This window comes from Sphaerodactylus townsendi, linkage group LG01 (genome assembly GCF_021028975.2).
Source record: "Sphaerodactylus townsendi isolate TG3544 linkage group LG01, MPM_Stown_v2.3, whole genome shotgun sequence".
Classification (NCBI taxonomy): Eukaryota; Metazoa; Chordata; class Lepidosauria; order Squamata; family Sphaerodactylidae; genus Sphaerodactylus; species Sphaerodactylus townsendi.
Genome location: NC_059425.1, coordinates 76,620,341 through 76,639,321, shown reverse-complemented (window position 1 = coordinate 76,639,321; position 18,981 = coordinate 76,620,341). Strand labels below are relative to the sequence as shown.

General features: G+C 44.0%; 1 protein-coding gene across 3 annotated transcripts in view; it reads left to right on the top strand.

Annotated features, from left to right (window-relative positions):
* Positions 1-5,904: 5,904 nt before the first annotated feature.
* VIT (vitrin) overlaps positions 5,905-18,981 on the top strand; it is a 63,650-nt gene continuing 50,573 nt past the window's right edge. For all 3 annotated transcript variants that reach the window (XM_048484474.1, XM_048484466.1, XM_048484458.1), the window contains exon 1: positions 5,905-6,127. The gene's annotated coding sequence lies outside the window, so the exon portion shown is untranslated. The remainder of the gene's footprint in view (positions 6,128-18,981) is intronic.

Genomic DNA, 18,981 nt, shown 5'->3' with positions numbered 1-18,981 from the left:
CAGCAACACAAAGGGGCTTTGGAGCACCTTTTGGGGGGGATGGAGGTGCACATCAGAGGAGATGAAGCAATCCAGGCAATTAGAGAGCCAAATTCCTAGCACACAAGAGGAGAAGGGGGTTTCTTTGCAAGGGAGTTGCACTTACCGTGACCTTGGTGGCTAATGCAGGAAGCTGGATGGTGCTAGAATTTTGTGATCCGAATTATCTGGGGGGGTGCGCATACCGCCGAGACCGCTCCTTAAGGAAGTGACCTTCGACTAGGGCGAATACCAGTCACCCAAAACAGGAGAACAACCTTGTTTGCAAGTTACTTAAGCGTTTATGGGTGAAAGGTGCATAGTCGCGGCAGCACCCCTTTTTAAACAGGGGCCTGTCCTGACAGTGCTCTGGGGGTATCCAGGGCCGGGCCAGGTGCTTAATCCAGGAGAGGGCCAGTCAGCCAATTGGCCCTCCCAGCCTCTGAGTGGTCGAAACTAGAAGGAGAAGGAGAGAGGAGAGAGGAAACGGTTTCTTGTGGGAGTTAAGAAAATAATTTGGGAGGAGCAAGATTGGGATCAATGACCTGTAGGCGGCTCTACCGTCCCAGTGAGAGTCGTTTAACCTGACTCCATGAGGTCTCTTCCCAAGAGATTGACATGTGGATATCTAGAGCGATGGGGGAGTAGGACTGTGAGCTGCAGCTCAGAGTCCTGGGCGGCTGTTGACCGTGTGTGGCCGAGGCGGTCTCCGTCAGCGGTTTTGTCTCACCACCCAGATGTGCGGGCAAGCTCAGGGAGTGCGAAGCCCACTGAGCCGGGACCACTTTCAGGCTGCCTCTGATAGCGGTAACATCCAGCGCGCCGGTGTCCCACCAGGCCCATGAACTTACATCCCCTTCTATGGCGAGCTCCAGATATGGGCAGGAGCTCGATAAGCGTCTCCCACGCTGCTGGCAGGTGGTGGCAAGCTCTGCTCATGGTAGCTGCTGGGGCTCGTAAGCCCCTTTATTGGAGTGAAGGCAGGCAGCGCATGGGAACTAAGAAAGAATCAACTGGCTGCAGCTGGCTCAATGAGCAGTTCCTGTGGGATATTTGTCCAGACCTGGGAGGTGGATGGGTCCTTGAATCGCGTGGAGTACGATCACTCGAGGGCGATGAACAGTCCCTGTTCAGCGGCTTAGAGGCGCTGGCAGCACCAACCCAATTGTCCCGGTAGGGATAAAACCGTCATACTGAGTTAGAGTGACAAGAACCACCGTCAGGAACTTAAAGGAGATGGGCTTAGGTGCATGTGGCCGAGATGCCCACGAGAGGAGTGGTTTTGGCAGGGGCCTTGGCGTTTGGGTCTGCTCTAGGTACTCTCCTCTCCTTGGTCCTGGGCTGGGGAGAGCAGCCGAGGCGGGGAGATTTCCCGGCTGAGGCAGTGCGTCTCTCCAATGGAAACCCTTCTGACAGCAGCGTGGGCACCCGGGTTTTAGGTGGCCTTCTCCTCCCTGAGGGAGGACCCTCCTCCACATCAGGGGTTGTAAGCCTACGGGCTGCCTACACTCGCCCCGGAGAGTGTCGGGTCTGCCGCGAGTTAAAACTGATCATCCTGAGAGACTGTCTCCTGCGGTGGAAAGTGCTGAAGCGAGGAGGCCAACTTGGTGGCCGGAGGATTTAATGTCCTAGCAAGCCAACGTAATACAGATGCGGCCAGTTCAGGATTTTTGCCTAGGCCGTGATTGCCCTGCGGCACTCCATGGAAGTTCTCGCTGCGAGGCGCCCATAGGGAGCTGGATTTTGGGCCTCCTGCAGCTATCTACCTGCCTCTTGGCTTCCTGGAGCCTGTTTACAAATTCCTGGCATGAGGAGCTCTTGGGGTTTTGCGGATGGAGGAGAAACTCTGGAGTTGGCGCTGGCGGCATTGGGGACTTTGATAAATGCCTTATAGAAGCACTCAGAAGGCGACCATAAGGGTGGCCTCAGAGCAGGACAATCTGATGCGTTGGGATTGGCAAAACGCCGATGAAGCCGTAAAGCTGAGAGAGCTGGCCGGTGTGGTAGCGCCGCCAAGAGGTGGCTGCTCTGTTGAAGCATTGCTTTGTTGAACTCACTTTCCCAGACCACAAACTTCGCGCGGGGCTCAGGAGGCATCACGAAAGGTGGTTTCCAGTCATCTCTGGAACCATTAGGTGGTTCAACTGAGGTGGCTTCCAGCATGCCTCTCACGTAGGGGCTGAAGTGATTCCGTACGTCCGCACATTGCTTCTGCCGAGATTTCGGGTGAGCGATATTATAGCTCAAGAGTGATTTTCGACAACTCAGCGAACTTCGCTGCCATCCTCCTCGAAAGTATCCTGTGAAGTGGATGGGGCACAATGCAAAAGTCTCGGCATGTCGTCTTCCGTCCAGGGTTTCTTTCTTCTGCAGATGCAGTGGCTATCACGTTCTCGGCGAGAGTTTCGAAAACAAGCGCCATTCTGGCGCTGGCGCTGTGACGGAGGAGATGCAGTGGCTTACCGAGGAAAGGAAGGCGTGAGGAGTAAGGGGAGGAGGCTGAGCTGAGCAGCGGGAGAAGTTGGAGAATGGGTGAAGGAAGCGAGGGGCAGAAGGAGGACAGGCGTCCAATTTAGTGGATAGACGAAAATTCCGGGGTTGAAATTGAAGGTTGAAAGATTCGAGAGCGAAGGAGGAAGTTGACCTACAGCAAGGGAGCCGTGGGTCTGCAGGCTGATGGCGACAAAACATTGTCTCCACGTCAGTAGCAGCTGACATCGTGCGCCGCCGAGGCTCACAATCGCGAAGAGTCGCCCGATGTTTTCTCCCAGTCCTTAAGATTCAATGTCCCCCCCCCTCTGGAGTACCATGGACACTGAGCTTCCAATCCTTCCTCAACCAATTTCGCAGCTCCCGCTTCTCTTCACGAGGGGACCCTGCCGCATTTAAGTTAGCAGCTTTTCAGTTACCGTCCAGCGTGCTTGTCATAAGCCTGCTTTTGCAAAGCTCCCCATACTCACGGTGTTCACGTGGGGCCGAGAGTGTCCTGAGACGGCGTGTCATCTGAATACTGCCGCCATCCAGAAGGACGAAGCGATGCCGAGCAGTGGTCCCTGGATCACGCGCGATCCAGCGGACTTAAATTATCGCGTGAGGAAACCCCTTCTAAGCTGACGGTGAGCAGGGTGGAGAGTTCGAAGGATTCCGGGTTTTAGAAGCACCAGCTTATCAGATAGAGCACACCGCGGTCGAAGCTGATAGAAACCCGAAGACGAAGAGACGCCGAGATAACATCTGGTGGAGATAAGCCAGCAGCGGAACCCGGAGGTCCGTGTTCATAAGCCGCGAAGTCTCCAGCCTGCGGTTCCATACGCACCTTACTTATTGTTACTCTCGTAGGAGCAGAGGGAGGACTGGGGGGAGTTCAGGCGAGCAGGAGGTCGAGGAGATCATCAAGGTGATGCATGATCTCATCTGGCTCACGTCTTGCGGAGAGGAAGCGTCATTGGCGTCTGAACCTAATCCTCACCTGAGAGCAAGATCATTGTCCCTGCGCCCGGTGATTGAGCCAGACAGTTCACGACCCGTGACTCATGGGGGATGAGGAGTGGGGGTGCGATGCGACCGGCAAGGCCGCAGGTCCGTCGGCGTCCCAACGTTCTACTACGGCACTGCTGGGTCGGCAGTGCACCACTACAATCAAGTCTTGTGCTGAAGAAACCAAAAACTGTAAGTCTCTGTGCCAAACTCTCTTGTGAATTGTGTAAATATACTTCTCTTGCCTTATTTGCCTTATCCAAATCCATCTCCAAGTTAATATTCCTTCCTTTACCGTATCCTCTGCCTATTAAATAAATCTGTGTTAGTGTTTAAGCTTATATCTTAAACAGTAAGATATAATTGTGCCTATAACCTTCACTGTGCCTTTGTGAAGAAAGTGCCTGTGGAAAAGAAAAACAAAAGTCAGTGGATATCCTTCACTTTCTGGTGAGTGATAACAGGGCTGAGGGAAAGTGCTTTCAAACAAATGCTACCTTATTTCTGTAGCACCTCAGTCCCTTAACATATTTGAGTCCTTTAAAATGATACTTTATTTTATGCAAACTTTGTATTAAAGAAAACATCTAGGTGATAGCAGGAAATGGATTCAGCACTGCCACAACGGTCAGCCAGTCAGCACTCTGTAAAGCCAGCTTCTCCTGCAATCAGAAACAGCAGGTTGCTCCTGAGCTAGACTGACTTTGGAAGATTATACCTCTCTCTGGCCGTTTCCTTGCGACGTGGGCAGAAAATGGTGGGCAACTGGAGACGAGTAAGCATGCCCGTCTCGGAGCCGTAGCATGTACCGCCGCCCGGCCTGAAGCCGGGTGTATTCCCCAGAGCAGCTGGGAAAGGCGTTCTTTCCGAGCCAATCACATGCCGTGAAAAGCAACTGCCGTGAGCGAATGGCGGCAATCGGCCGCCCGCCGGCCTCCCCACCTTGGCACTTACCTTGTCCCTGGGTTGCTCCGACGTCGCGAGGACACGCCTGGGGACGCTGGCCTCGCCACTTACCTCGAGCAGATGCGCCAAGGCCAGAGGTATCCCCAGGCTCCTCGGCGATGTGCCGGAGGCCCAGGGATTAAACCGAATTGACGCCCGGCGCTCTGGCCTTGGCGTCTCGCCTTACTCTTCCCAGAACCGGTCCATCGCGGATGGTCCCGAAAGCGTCTTCAATTGGGCGCTGAATCGCCGACTCCAGCCATATTCGCCGCATGCTGAGCTTGGCTCTCTAAATATATGGATGATAGGTCTACAAGATATGCCCTGAATTGCAGCAGTATTTGTAGAAGCAACTCACCAAGTACACCCTAGGTGTATCACTCCCCAGCTCTCTATTACCACCAAATACTCCAGAGAGGATTGCAAGGTCTCCCTGGCCACTATTGCAGGATGGGGAGGTAGGGTTGCCAGATCCAGGTTGGAGACTCAGGAATGGAGACTGGGGAGGGCAAAGACCTCAGTCAGGTGCGATACAATACAGGCCATCCCTCGAAAGCGACCGGTTTATCCGGGGCGGCCCTAATTACAGTTGTGGGTAACATGGCCACAGACCTGTATTGTCGTTCTCCAAGGCTACACTCGTAAAGTCATCACTCGCTTAACACCACCAATATGATGTTCATCATGAGCGTCTCTCTCACTGACAAACTTCTATTATGCAACCAGATGGGGCTCTATGCAAGTCATCATTTATGCCAAACTTTCAAAGTAAGTTTCATCACTTCTCACTGTGAATGATGAGAGTGGAGAAACTTTTCTATAGATCCTGAGACCAAGGCTCCTCCAGAACAATACCTGTAGTGCTTTTACACAACTGATTCCAATGTTATTGAATAGTACTCAAAATAAAAAAAATGGAAGGCATTAAAGTTAAAGGAGAAAGGGGCTGTACAAAGAGCCAAGTTATACTATGTCACCCAGGGACTGCAGAAACCTGAAATTGACCCTAACCAGCAATCTGATCCCTATACTTCCTATCACAGCTACTACTATTAACCCAAGTAAATGCACATCTCATATGTATACATTGTCACAGAATAAAAAATGTGTTAGTTTGTCTATTGATTATATTTACTCTTTGCTGTCTGTCAGTGAATAGATTCTTATAAATATGCTATTAGTATCCTATGAAAAAGAAAGAACAACCTCAATAGTATTGAGCACACAAAGAAACTCTGAAGTAATAAAACCAAAACAAAGTGAAGAAAGTCTTGGATTTTCATAAGGCTCAACACTATGACAAAAATAGTACATGCCAATTTAGTTCCCACTATATCAAAATCCCCACCAAGAAAAAAAAGTAGGAGGGAATAGAAATTTAAAAGTGCACCGCCTAATTCAGCAGCTACATCAATGTAAGGAGCTCTGTGTTTGTGGTGACAGAAAGAGAGGGAGGGAGGGGGTGGGAGAGGGAGAAGGAGTTTAATGTGTCTTTCAAACTACTGGGAGCTTGACGGGAATGTTTGATGAGAAAGAAAAAAGGTGCCCTGGACTCCTTTTTCTACTTGTTTCTGATTCTTTAGACTAAAATTGTCTGAAGTTTGTGGTGTAGACCATCTTGGAAAAAGTGACCCAGACTGACAGGGTGGAGAAAAGAACTTTTAAAAAATCATACACCTCCAGCAAGGTAATGTCAATTATTTCCCTACACTTTTTTAACAGATTTAATTTTTGAAGGGGATTAGAATAGTGGGGAGAGGGTAGAAATAAATTTAAATTATTGTTATTTTTGTAATTTTAAGTTATATGCATGTTAAGGGATTTCCTGAAGGTAAAAAATGTAAATGAAATTGTACTATACTTGACATAGATTTTTAAAATTATTAATGTGCCTACTAAGTTATGTACACAAAGACAAGCACACACAAATAGCATCCATGAGTTTTTAAATTGATATTGAATAACTTGAAAATATTTTTTAGGCAAGACAGTAGGTATATAATTTGTGTTTAAACTTGTATTCATTTTCAAGTATCACTTTCATTCCAACCTCTCCCCCCTTTCTTTTCCTGCCATATCAGAATTGCACAAATATTGGTGTAAGATGTTGCTGTAATGTTATTTTCAGCAAATTTCTGTAAAGTTAGTGATGGGGGTTTTTTAAACAAAAAATGCTGGTATCTATTGGGCAATTGAGGGACCTTCTTTAAATTAGGGAGAATCTGACCTTACCCAAAAAGTTCACTGACTGAGCAAGAGGAAGCACATTCATGAGACTGACAGAAGGATGAATTCATGTTACGGTAGTTAACTGGTTTGGAAATCTCTCATTGGATACTATACCAATTTCTAGAGGGAAAAGATATTGCCTCCTCATGCATTTGTTGCACAATTCATTTCATGTTCTATGAGACTCCTTTGTATTGGCCTTGGTAAACTGACTCAGCTACCCTTCTGGAATCAAAAGGGTATGATTGTGTATATTTGTTTCTGTGTGTGTTTGTTTGTGTGTGTGTGTGTGTTTGGGTAGTAAAGGAGACTCTTTTCCTCCAAATAGCCTTTTGTGCTGAATGGCTGCTATTCTAGTAAGACTTTGAAGAGGGTTAGCACTTATCAAGCTTGTCACTGCAGCTTACCTTCTCCTAGAGAGATTGGATTCTTGATAAGTCTCTACAATGTGATTTGTGTCCGACCAGTAGCAACATGTAGTGACTGCCCCAAGCAAACATTTCAGAGAGAGAAAGACAGTTCTGAATGCTTGGTTGATACCCACATCACTTTCAAGGCAATAAAGAAATAATATACTTCAAAAAAAAACTGTTTTGGGACAGAGAGCTTACTTATTTAATTAGTTACTCACTTTCTTCTTCCAACAAGTCCCAGACGGAAATCAGAAAGCAGCTAAAATTGTCATCATTCATTAGCATGTCATTGCAAAAGGAATTCAGTCAAAGACACAAGATTTTCAAACGGGATTTTATAACAAAGATAATCAGACAGTTTGCATTTAGCCATAGTAAACAAAGTGCATATTTGTATAAGAAACACAGAAGGAGTCCCTGCAACCATTTCTCAGGCAACAAGGGTGCTTTTAGATTCAGATAGCTATTGAGCTGAAAGATTTCTCTTTTTACTACACCTAAATAAAGTGCTATTTGCTGAATGCAAATTGCCACCAGATTTTGAACAGACTTGTTTCCCATCTCATTTTAATTTTATCTGACAAATTGCTTGGCAGAAGTGAGGTTTCTGGATTAACATGGAGATATATTAATCTTTTTGTTGTAAAAAAATGAATAACACTAAAAATCCAGAAACCACCATTACTGACACTGGTTAAATATGACTCTGGGTTCAGTTCAAGCACCAGTGAAATCATGCATCTTTATATCTTGCAAGTTCCCAACTTCCAGATGGTACCTGGAGATTACAATTGATCTGCAAACAACCAAGATCAGATCCCTCATAGAAAATGGCTGCTTTGAAGGGTGGACTGTAAAGCATTATACCCTGTTGAAGTCACTCCCTGCCCCAAACCCTCCCATCCCCAGCCTCCACCTTTGAAGTCTTAGGGTATTTCCCAATCCAGAGCTGGAAGCTTCATGCCATGCACATAGCTACTGCATTACTGTAAAGGCTTCTGAGAACCAGTCAATGGTGGTACCTTAAAAGGGCAGTGAAGGTACAAGTTCTGCTAAATGTCTTTGCCTTCCAAAGATTTATCAATCAAATAAAACACCTTACTTAATACTTTGTTAAGTCAAATTTTCTGTATGCTTGCCAACATCAGTTGTTTTTTAAAAAAGGGTTCTTAAAACTGTTTCCATATTCTTGAAACTGCTGTATTAAATATGAAATAAGATTGTCGAAGGCTTTCACGGCCGGAATCACAGGGGTGCTGTGTGGTTTCCGGGCTGTATGGCCGTGTTCTAGCAGCATTCTCTCCTGACGTTTCGCCTGCATCTGTGGCTGGCATCTTCAGAGGATCTGATGGTCTGATCATCATCATCAGATCCTCTGAAGATGCCAGCAAATACAAGCAGCTCTCTTCCTTCTGTCTAGAAGGCTGCTAGAACACGCCATCCACCCCGAAAACCACACAGGACCCCACAGAAATAAGATTATTTCTGGCCAGACTTGAAGGCAAAAAAAATCTATGTGGCCCTTCATAGTAAGGGCACATCACTTCAATCCTGGAGTACATAGATGTACATAGATGAGATTGTCACACATGAGACTGGAGACAACAAACTGGAGGAGTGTCAAAGGTCTCATTCACATGTTATGTGTATGTAACCTTGACACATGTACAAAGTGAGGTATTGCCTTGCCTGCTGCCTTTTCCCATGAATTCACCATAATCTGTGACAAGAGCACACACACATGCCCAAACACATAGTGCATGTATGTAAACCAGGGGTAGGGAACCTGCGGCTCAAGAGCCGCATGCGGCTCTTCTGCCCTTGCACTGCAGCTCCATGAGCCGAGCCGCTGGCCCCATCCTTGCCCGCCTGGCGGGTCTGGGCTGTGGGGTTGAGCATCTGCCCAGCCAGGCTGCTTTTTCTAACTAAGGTAAGTTCAACCTTAGTTAGAGGGGCTTAGTTCAGCTGACAGGGCCCCACCCCTGCCCCTGCCACTGACTGTCAACCCCCTGCTCAGACAATAAAACACTTGTAGGTTTTCAAGGATTTTATTGAAGACATATGAGGGACAGAAGAAGACAGTTCTGGCAAAAAGGCGCCAAGCAGTTGATAATATGGATAGCATAATCCCCACTTTACATGAGAACACCGAAAGAGAGTCACAAGTGTCCAGGCCGGAGGCCCTTCCCAGCCGCAGAACTCCAAGGCCAGAGCCAGTAGATAGCGGTGCATCTGCAAAAGTGAAAGCACTCCCAGACATTCCCCCGTCCCAACAACATCATCCTGAAATGGCCCACCCAGGCTGAACTAAGGTAAGTGGGGGGCGGGGGGATATGGGGCCCAAACACCCTTTTGCCCCAGGCGCCATTCCCCCCTTCACCACAGAGATTCCTTGACCATACGTGGCCATAAATGCTTCTGTTAATAAATTATGGTGAATCAGAGGAACAGCCTGCATAATGGGTAGAGGGCATGAACCCATTCCTTCTATTGTCTTCTGATAACTAAGTGTTGTCAGGTTTCAACCAACTGATGGCAAGCTATGATGGGCTTTTCAAGGCAAGAGATGAGCAGAGGTGGTTGCCCTTGCCTTCCACTGCACAGCAATCCTGGTCTTCTTTGGTGGTCTCCCATCCAAGTACTATGTGCAAGCCTGCTTAGCTCCCAAGCTTTAAATGACCCATTCAGACTGCTATTCCTCACATATTTATTTGTTTATTTAATTCATTTATAGCCTGCCATTCTCCCCAATGGGGACCTAAAGCAGCTTGCAATGGGGACCTAAAGCAGCTTGCATCTCCCCAACGGGGACCTAAAGCAGCAGTGGTGTAGGAGGTTAAGAGCTCGTATATCTAATCTGGAGGAACCGGGTTTGATTCCCAGCTCTGCAGCCTCTGAGCTATGGAGGCTTATCTGGGGAATTTCAAATTAGCCTGTGCACTCCCTGCGCCCAGCTGGGTGACCTTGGCTAGTCCAGGGGTACCGAGAACCTGCTGACTCAGATGTTCAGGAACTACAATTCCCCATCAGCCCCTACCAGCATGGCCAATTGGCCATGCTGACAGAGGCTGATGGGAATTGTAGTTCCTGAACATCTGGCGCAGCCGCAGGTTCCCTACCCCTGGGCAATCTAGCCTCCGGAGCTCTCTCAGCCCCACCTACCTCACAGGGTGTTTGTTGTGAGGGGGGAAGGGCAAGGAGATTGTAAGCCCCTTTGAGTCTCCTGCAGGAGAGAAAAGGGGGATATAAATCCAAACTCCTCCTCCTCCTCCTCCTCCTCCTCCTCCTCCTCCTCTTCTCCTCTCTTGAGATGTATTAGGGTGAAAGGCCCCTTCCACACACGCAAAATAATGCGTTTTCAAACCACTTTCACAACTGTTTGCAAGTGGATTTTGCCATTCCGCACAGCTTCAAAGTGCACTGAAAGCAGTTTGAAAGTGCATTATTCTGCATGTGCGGAATGAGCCAGAGAGTAGGACTGGCCCAAGGTCACCCAGTGAGCTTCCATGACATGAGCGAGAATTCAAACCTGGGTCTTCCAGATACTAGTCCAACACTCTTAAGTACTATAATACACTGGCATGAAGCTGTAGACATTTGCAACACTATGAACAGAGAGATGGGGTAGCCTCAGGTAACCCTCTTAGCCTGTAATAGCAAATTTTTACATGAAACACTTTGAAAAACAAGCCCTGGAAACAGCACCCAAAAAGCCCACTGTTTGGCTCCATTTTGAGGATGACACGTCCATTTTGAGGATGCAGCCATGGAGAAGAGGAGCTAAACAAGTTTCTGGACCATATGAACAATATCCACTTGAACATCCAATTTACTATGGAAAAAGAAAATGAGGGGAAACTACCATTTCTAAATGTCTTCGTCTTCCACAAACTGAACCAACAATTGGGCCACACAGAAAACCTACACACGCTGATAGATATCTACATAAAAACTCCAATCATCACCCAGGACAAAAAAGGAGCACAATAAAAACTCTGGTAGATCGTGCAAAAAGAATCTGCGAACCCCACCTCCTTCAAGACGAACTGAATCACCTAAGTTGGGCTCTACAGGCTAATGGTTCACTACAGACATCAGAAGAGCTGCGTGCAAGAACAGACCACAGGAATGAAGATAAACAGCCACAGAGAGGAAGGTGTTCTTACCATACATCAAGGGAATCACTGATCATATAGGGAAACTGATGAAGAAACATAACCTCTAAACAATCTACAGACCCACTAAGAAAATTCAACAAATGCTATGTTCAGCAAAGGATAAGAGGGTCTAACCTCTGCAGGAGTCTACTGCATACTGTGCAGCTGTGGACAAATCTACATAGGGACCAAACACGAATCAAAGAACATGAAAGGCATTGCAGACTAATTCAGCCGGAAAAATCAGCAATAGCAAAACATTGATAAACCAAGCTGGGCACAGAATATTATTTGAAAACACAGAAATTCTGGACCACTCTGACAACTGCTATGTCAGACTACACACAAAAGCCATTGAAATCCACAAGCACATGAACAATTTCAGCAACTTCATTGGAACTTAATTGTTACTTACATATGTTAAAATGGGTGGATTCCACTCAACATGCAAATCACACTTGCTAATTGCATCCTTTACACTTGTTAACAGGCAAATGGTTCTTTCTCCCACCCTGGACATTCCACAGGTATATATACTACACTTCCTTTACTACCATCAGATCCTCTGAAGATGCCAGCCACAGATGCAAGTGAAACGTCGTGAGAAAATGCTACTGGAACACGGTCATACAGCCCGGAAATCCCATAACACTCCATTTGCAACACTGTTGCTTACGTACACAAAACTAAAGGCAAATACGCACAGAACTGGACCTGGACAAATCTCCCCCAACTTGATATGGATGACTTGATATGGATGTGGACTTGCTTATCATGCCATTCAGGAACTAAGATACAACAGTAGACAGGACAGGGAGAGACAAGCTGTGGGAGGTGTTGCATTGCCCATCACAGAAGGCATAGAATCAAATAAGTTAGAAAAAATTAGGGGAATAAACTCCCCAATAGAAGTGATATGGGTAGAAATACCGGCTCTAAGGATTACTTAAATATGGGGTGCCCACCTGATTAAATCCTTGAGGCTGATCTTGAGATGAAGAAGGAAATATTGGAGGTGACTAAAGCAGAAATGTGATGATACTGAGAGACTTCAGTACTCATTCACATTGACTGGGTAAACATGTACTTGAATCATGCTGTAGAAATGAGATTCCTAGATATCACAAATGACTGACTGAAACAGCTGTTCATAGAGTCAGTGAGATCTTGTACTTGGTTCTGAGTGGTGCTCAAGACCTCGTGAGAGATGCAGAGGCTGTTGCATGAACTGGGGACACTGACAACAATGCTATTAAGCTCAACATTCACGTTAATGAAATAATTTTAAGACCATTTTTAATGAGATACTTATTGTTTGTGTAACTATCATGTATTTTATATTGTTGTGATCCACTCTGAACCACTCTAATGGGAAGAGTGTGTGTGTGTGTGTGTAATATAAATAAATTATTATTCTTATATGAAATCACAGTTACCTGATCTTCACCAGTATTAGCCTTCATATGCATCAGGTTCTTCCTAAGAACCTAGGATGTCATTAGGTATCAGCATAGTATATGTGCAGATTGAAGCAGTGTGGCTTTTTCATAATTGATAGGTGGAGTTTTTATCAATACTTGGATAGTTCAGATGCCATCCAAGGTTTTTTGGTTTGGCATCGAGTGTATCAATAACCACTGGGATCACAACTGCTGATTTGTGCAATAATCATTTGACATCCACTTTCAGATGTCATCTTGTATTTTATCATCTTGTATTTTGTCATGTTTTGAAGTTTTTATTTAGTTCTTATTATTATTATTATTTATTCAATTTAATAGACCACCCTACCCCCGAAGGGCTCAGGGCGGTTTACAGAACAATTAAACACTTAAATACATCATATAGTTTCAATTAAAACAATAAATAAATTAAACATTAAAACACTAGCAGCAGTAATCTTCTACAGTTAAAATAAGTAGGTGATGTCCGGCATTAACCCCCCGGGAGGGGACTGGCCGATATTCAATTAGCAGATGACATAAGGAGCAGTAAAGAGCAACAAATCAGGTAACTGTGATTTCATATAAGAATAATAATTTATTTATATTACACACACACACACACACACACACACACACACACACACACACCCTTCCCTTCTTATCCTCCAGCATAGGCCCATGCTGCCTCCAGCAGTGGATTCGGCCCTGCCTCTTTGATTGGGGTCATTAGTCTTTCAAGTGATTTTGTAAAAAGTAATTCAACATCAAGAATTCATGACTTGGGTCAAGTTAACATGGCAAGTAGAGATGACAATCAGCAACATATTAGTAGTTAACAAACCTGCCATCTCAAATGCAGATTGGGAAGGAAAATGGGCAAGAAGATATTCTTTGAAATCTCTCAGGGTAGACATTGTAGGTTGATGTACAAACAATAATCTACTCATTCATTATCTTCAAGGATCACTCTCCCAAGAATGAAATGAATCAAAGTAATTCCAAAAACATCTACAGTCATGACACCAGCATCTCATTGTCAACAAGTGGCTGCAGAGATATCTATTTAAATTTATCTTATGTACTATATCCATACCTTGCTTTTTAGACTAGCAGCCTAAAAGGATAAAGAGGGTACATTTTTCCTTGCTGATCTTTGGATAATATTTCTTAAATTTGGTTCTTGCAACACTATGTGCTACATTTTTGGAAACTTTATTTGCATCTTGGTGTACAATAAAAAGTTTTCACCAATTGTCAACACTTTACATAAGAAAGCTTTTTTTTTTGCATTTCTGAATTCATTGGGAACAATCCAACATTTGCTGCTCCCACACAAATTCCACTGGAAAAATGCAGTATTTGTGGGAGCAATACTTGGGAGATTGTGCCCACTTATTGTTACTGGCAAAGCCAAGCCCAAGAATCCCCCTAGAATGTTTGGCCTACAATTAGTCTAACAGGCTATTAATGTCAAATGTATTTTTATATCTTTGCTCAACAATTGTATCGAAACGTACCGGTTTTCTTTGAGGAAACTGCCATTCTTCATTTGATGTTTCTGCAGGAATCAAAATATCCAGCAGTTTACTGTCCCCAGGGTAGTATCCATGGCTACAAGGAGATATTGTCATAAACTTTTCTGTGGCCACGGGTCTTAAAATGTGAGGCTCGCAAGGGAGCTTAGACTCTTGAAAGTTTATACCCTGAATACGTGGTTGGTCTCTAAGTGCTACCTGACTCAAATCTAGCTAGTCTGTCCTGTGGTGTCTCTTCAGATTGTACAAATCTTTCGCCTTTTACTAAAATTTCAGGCCCTCATAGATTTTACTTGGACATATTTTATCTACTTGCATGACAAGATAGGGAAAAGGTGCTGCCATGTTCATCGGTTTCTCAGGGAACAAAGATTTCCTGAAGTTGGCCCAAGTTTTAATTGCTGCAGCTTCCCCAAAACCCTAATTATATTTAGCACCAACTAATAAACAGTGTAACATACCGGACTGGTGTTACACAACAAAGTTCTATTTTCTGGCTCCAGCTGGTTACCCTACTTAAAAAACCTTAGTAGTATGTATTTGATAGCATTAACTTTCCAGGAGTGAAAGTAGAAAACAAATTTTTTTCCCTAGAGCACTTGTGTGCCCATTTACGATGCCAACATTCTTTTTTTTTAAAAAAAAAATAATGCTTTACTTAATAAGTGCAATACAAACATCTGCCTGTGGAAATTATGCCAAAGGCAAGGAAGAGAAAGTTATTCCTGTAGGCTAGAAAGCTGTCATAAAGCCCGAAGGGGGAAGTGAAAACTAAGCATATATTTGCCCCATCTCCATTAAATATGAACATTAGAAAGGGATATGCCCTAGTATATGCTAAATAACCCACTTGATCATATAGAATTATTCAACCCAGAAGGATGCTTTCTTTTACCATGGTCTAGTAACTAAGGCAGAACAAGCAAAAGATTAATCCAATCAAGGTAGAGATGGAGCTGGTTTTTAAAGCCAATGTTCTGGGAAGAATGCACCCACTTGTTTTAGACAGAGAGGCATTAGTTTTTGCAGATTGGGTTAAGAGTTTAGAAGTACTTTGTGGATCAATCCCATCTCTGCTGTTTGAAAAGGAGGTTCAGAAGAGTGAATCACAAGCTTTCTCTCATATTAAGAAGCAATACTAATTGTTTTAAAAGTTGTCTTAGAATTCCAAACTTTTTGAGCGAGAATTCAAACCTGGGTCTTCCAGATACTAGTCCAACACTCTTAAGTACTATAATACACTGGCATGAAGCTGTAGACATTTGCAACACTATGAACAGAGAGATGGGGTAGCTGCTGAAGGGTTTTCAGAATTCGTATCATTGAGGATTTGGTAATTAATTGTGAAAAATTTAAAGATTCCCTCAGATTAAGTAGTAGTCTTGGAAGCTGAACTATCAGCCAATTAACCTGGTATTCTAGTTTCACTATCTAGGAATTCTCTATCAAGCTTTCTTCTCGTGGACATGTGCTCCATCCTCTCTGCCAACAATAGTTTAGCATTTGTCATTTTTTTTCTTCTACTTTCTGCAGCAATTCACATTTTGGGGAATTAAGTGTTGTCACAGCTTTTGTATGGGGTGGTCATGTGGATTACAAGAGGTGATAGCTCTATTGATCAAACTTCTTAAGCTTTCCTTTGGAAAATCAATTGAGTCCCCCGTTGCATGTCCTCTGTGGTCCTCCCACTGAAATCATGGTTGAGTGGAATGCCAACCTTGGAAGTTGGTTTTCACCTGTACCCGAAGGTTCTGTATTCTAGGGAAGCTTCTAGTTTCCTTTCTTTTTTAATATTCTGATTGCTGTGTTCACAATGGAGACTCAATCTTGAATGTAAACTCCATATTTTGGGGCTGCCCTCTATGTTTTTGTTACTTATTTGGTCTCAGGTCACAAAGTTTTCACTAGATTAGAGCATTGGAGACCCCCTTGGACTGTCTTTGTAAATGTGGTGTAGTTGAAACACTGGCTCTTATTTTCTTTGTTTGCATGCTGGTGGTCCTTTTATTTGTTTGCTTGTTTTATTCAATTCAATTTTATTTTATTCTGCCCTTTCCCAGATTCAGCCAGATTTCTGGATTTAGCCAACAATTGCTACTAGTGCTTTTTCCACTTCCATTGTGCATTTTTGCTAGCTGATACTGATTTAGGTATAATGCTGGCTTAGGCAAAAAAATTGATGCAGTGGCTATGAGGATAGAATTAGAAAGCAATATCAGTATGATCTATATTGTCCAAGAAGTTTGAGTCACTGGATTATTTGAAATAAAGAAACTAGTATTGTTGAAGGCTTTCACGGTCGGAATCACTGGGGTATTGTGTGGTTTCTGGGCTGTATGGCCATGTTCTAGGAGCATTTTCTCCTGACATTTCACCTTCATCTGTGGTTGGCATCTTCAGAAGATTTTCAGAGGATTCTCTGAAGATGCCAGCCACAGTTGCAGGTGAAATGCCAGGAGAAAATGCTACTAGAACATGGCCATCCAGCCCAGAAACCACACAACACCCCAAAGAAACTAGCATTTATATCAGTTTTCTATTGTGATTTATCTACCATTCTACCATTTATCTACCCAATTCAGAGTGGGGGGAGGCTGAAGCAAGTCTTGGAGGTGACATGGCCCTTTGACAATAGAAATGTCCTCCCTGGGACTTATTCTGGCAGAGGGCCAAATCTGCTGGCAGTCAGCTGCAATGCCCCACCAAGATGCCTGGATGCAGAGCAGAGCACCCACCTCACCATAGTAGCAGGGGCATTCCAGAGGCATGGCTGGAAATGGAACTGACATAAGTCCACTGGTGTAAGTCCACTGAGCCCAATAGAGGGATTTTTGGCAGCAGGGAGGGTTTTAAAAAATTGCCTTCCCACACTGCCAAAAAGACCTCTTCAGGGCTCTGGATTAGGCAGTTATACTATTTTAATGAACTTTTAAAATAGTAATAGTTGACACTGTTAATTTCTATTGTATGTATTTATTTGAATATAGTCATCATCTTCAATCAGTTGGTTCAAGGTGGTTTTGTTGTACATCTTTTTCAGCTGTATGTCATTCCCTTCTATAGATTTGTTTTATTTGTTTGAAGGATTTCCTTTTTTTCTTTTTAACCATAGTAAGTCATGGTAAGAACATATAAACCTATTCATAAACTTAAAAGGTGTGATATAGAAGTGAAAACAGACTACAAAATAAGTTTTCAGGATCAAAGGAGGCTTGTAAGAAATCAAGACTAAAATTCCCATTCCTAATCCATGAGGACTCATTGAGAGCAATGCTTTTTTCACTACTTGGGTGAGAATTATTGGAATCTGAAGTTCTTACAATACGTATATGAGAGGAAGTATATGAGTGATAAAGGAACAAAAGAATGAACATTACACAGGTGTTGGCGTGAAACTGAATTCCTGGGGTGGGGTGGGGAGATGCAGTTGGAGTTAATAACCCTAGGAAGAGTTCACATTTATGCCATTTAAATTTTTGCAAGGTGTGTTGCATTCTAAAGCCATAACTTCAGTGTTAGATGTTCAGATAAACTTGTAAACTTGTGAAAAGCTAACATACACACGTAATGCTTTTGAAACTTTAATGGCAATAGTACAATATTTTCATATGCAACCAGGGCTCATCTTCAGTCAGTATATTAGGACGGAAAATAGAAAAGTGCTGTTCAGCATTTTCAACAGTATTGAAAAGGAACTGGATAGTCCAAACAAGCAATATCACCTAAAGGATGTTTGCTAAATAAGCTGTGATAATGAAAGTGGAAAAAGAGGCTTAATAAAATAGTTTGAATGGGGTGGTGTGAGGCATGTGAGGTTGGATCCAGCAGTCCACTCACATGAAGATCACAGATCTTCCAGAGACATTTGTTAGTCTGGAAAACTTGATTCCCAGGGTCACAGAATCCTTTTCACGTAACAGCCAGAAAGTCAGTGGACTGCAATGGGAAGGGCAATTTCACGCCCTTTCCTCGCCTCACTTCAGTCCACTGGCACGCACAAGGCGACTGCTGCTGCAACCCCAGAAATCAGTTTTTCTGGTAAAATCATAACGGACCACTAGGAGAAGGAGAAAAACCATTTCCTTCCATACCTTTTCTTGATCCAGGCTATTAACTGATAACAATTCAGCATTGGCAACAAAATGCAGGAGCCAACTCCCTAGGACTCCTGTAGTGACTTAAGATGTTAAAGGTGGATAATAACAATAACAATAATAATAATTGTCTAGTATTGATGTTGTTGTAAATTTCACAGCTGCCAGATCTTTAGCTGGTTGTTGGCCTTCATTACAATTCGAGCCTCACCCAGAAGCCTAGGAAGTTGTAATGTATCGGCGTAGTATTTGTGCGGATCCCAGCAGGGCTGACTTCTGAATTTGACAGATGTTAATTTTGTCAATTCGAAGAAGTTTCAAGTGCTGCCCTAGTGTTTTTGGGATGGTGCCCAGCGTTCAGATTACCACTGGGACGACCTCAGGTGGTTTGTGCCATAAACGCTGAAGCTAGATTTTCAAATTGCGGTATCTAGTGACCTTCTGGTGTTCTTTTCCAGTGACCCTGCTGTCACCAGGGTCTGCTATGTCGATGATGCTCACTTTCTTGTCCTTGATAACGGTGATGTCTGGTGCATTGTGTTTCAACACTTTGTCCTTTTGGATTCGAAAGTCCCACAGGATCTTGACCTTCTCATTTTCCATTACTTTCTCTAGTGACTTATGAAGTTAAAGGTGGATGATGATGATGATTCATTAATTAATTTAAT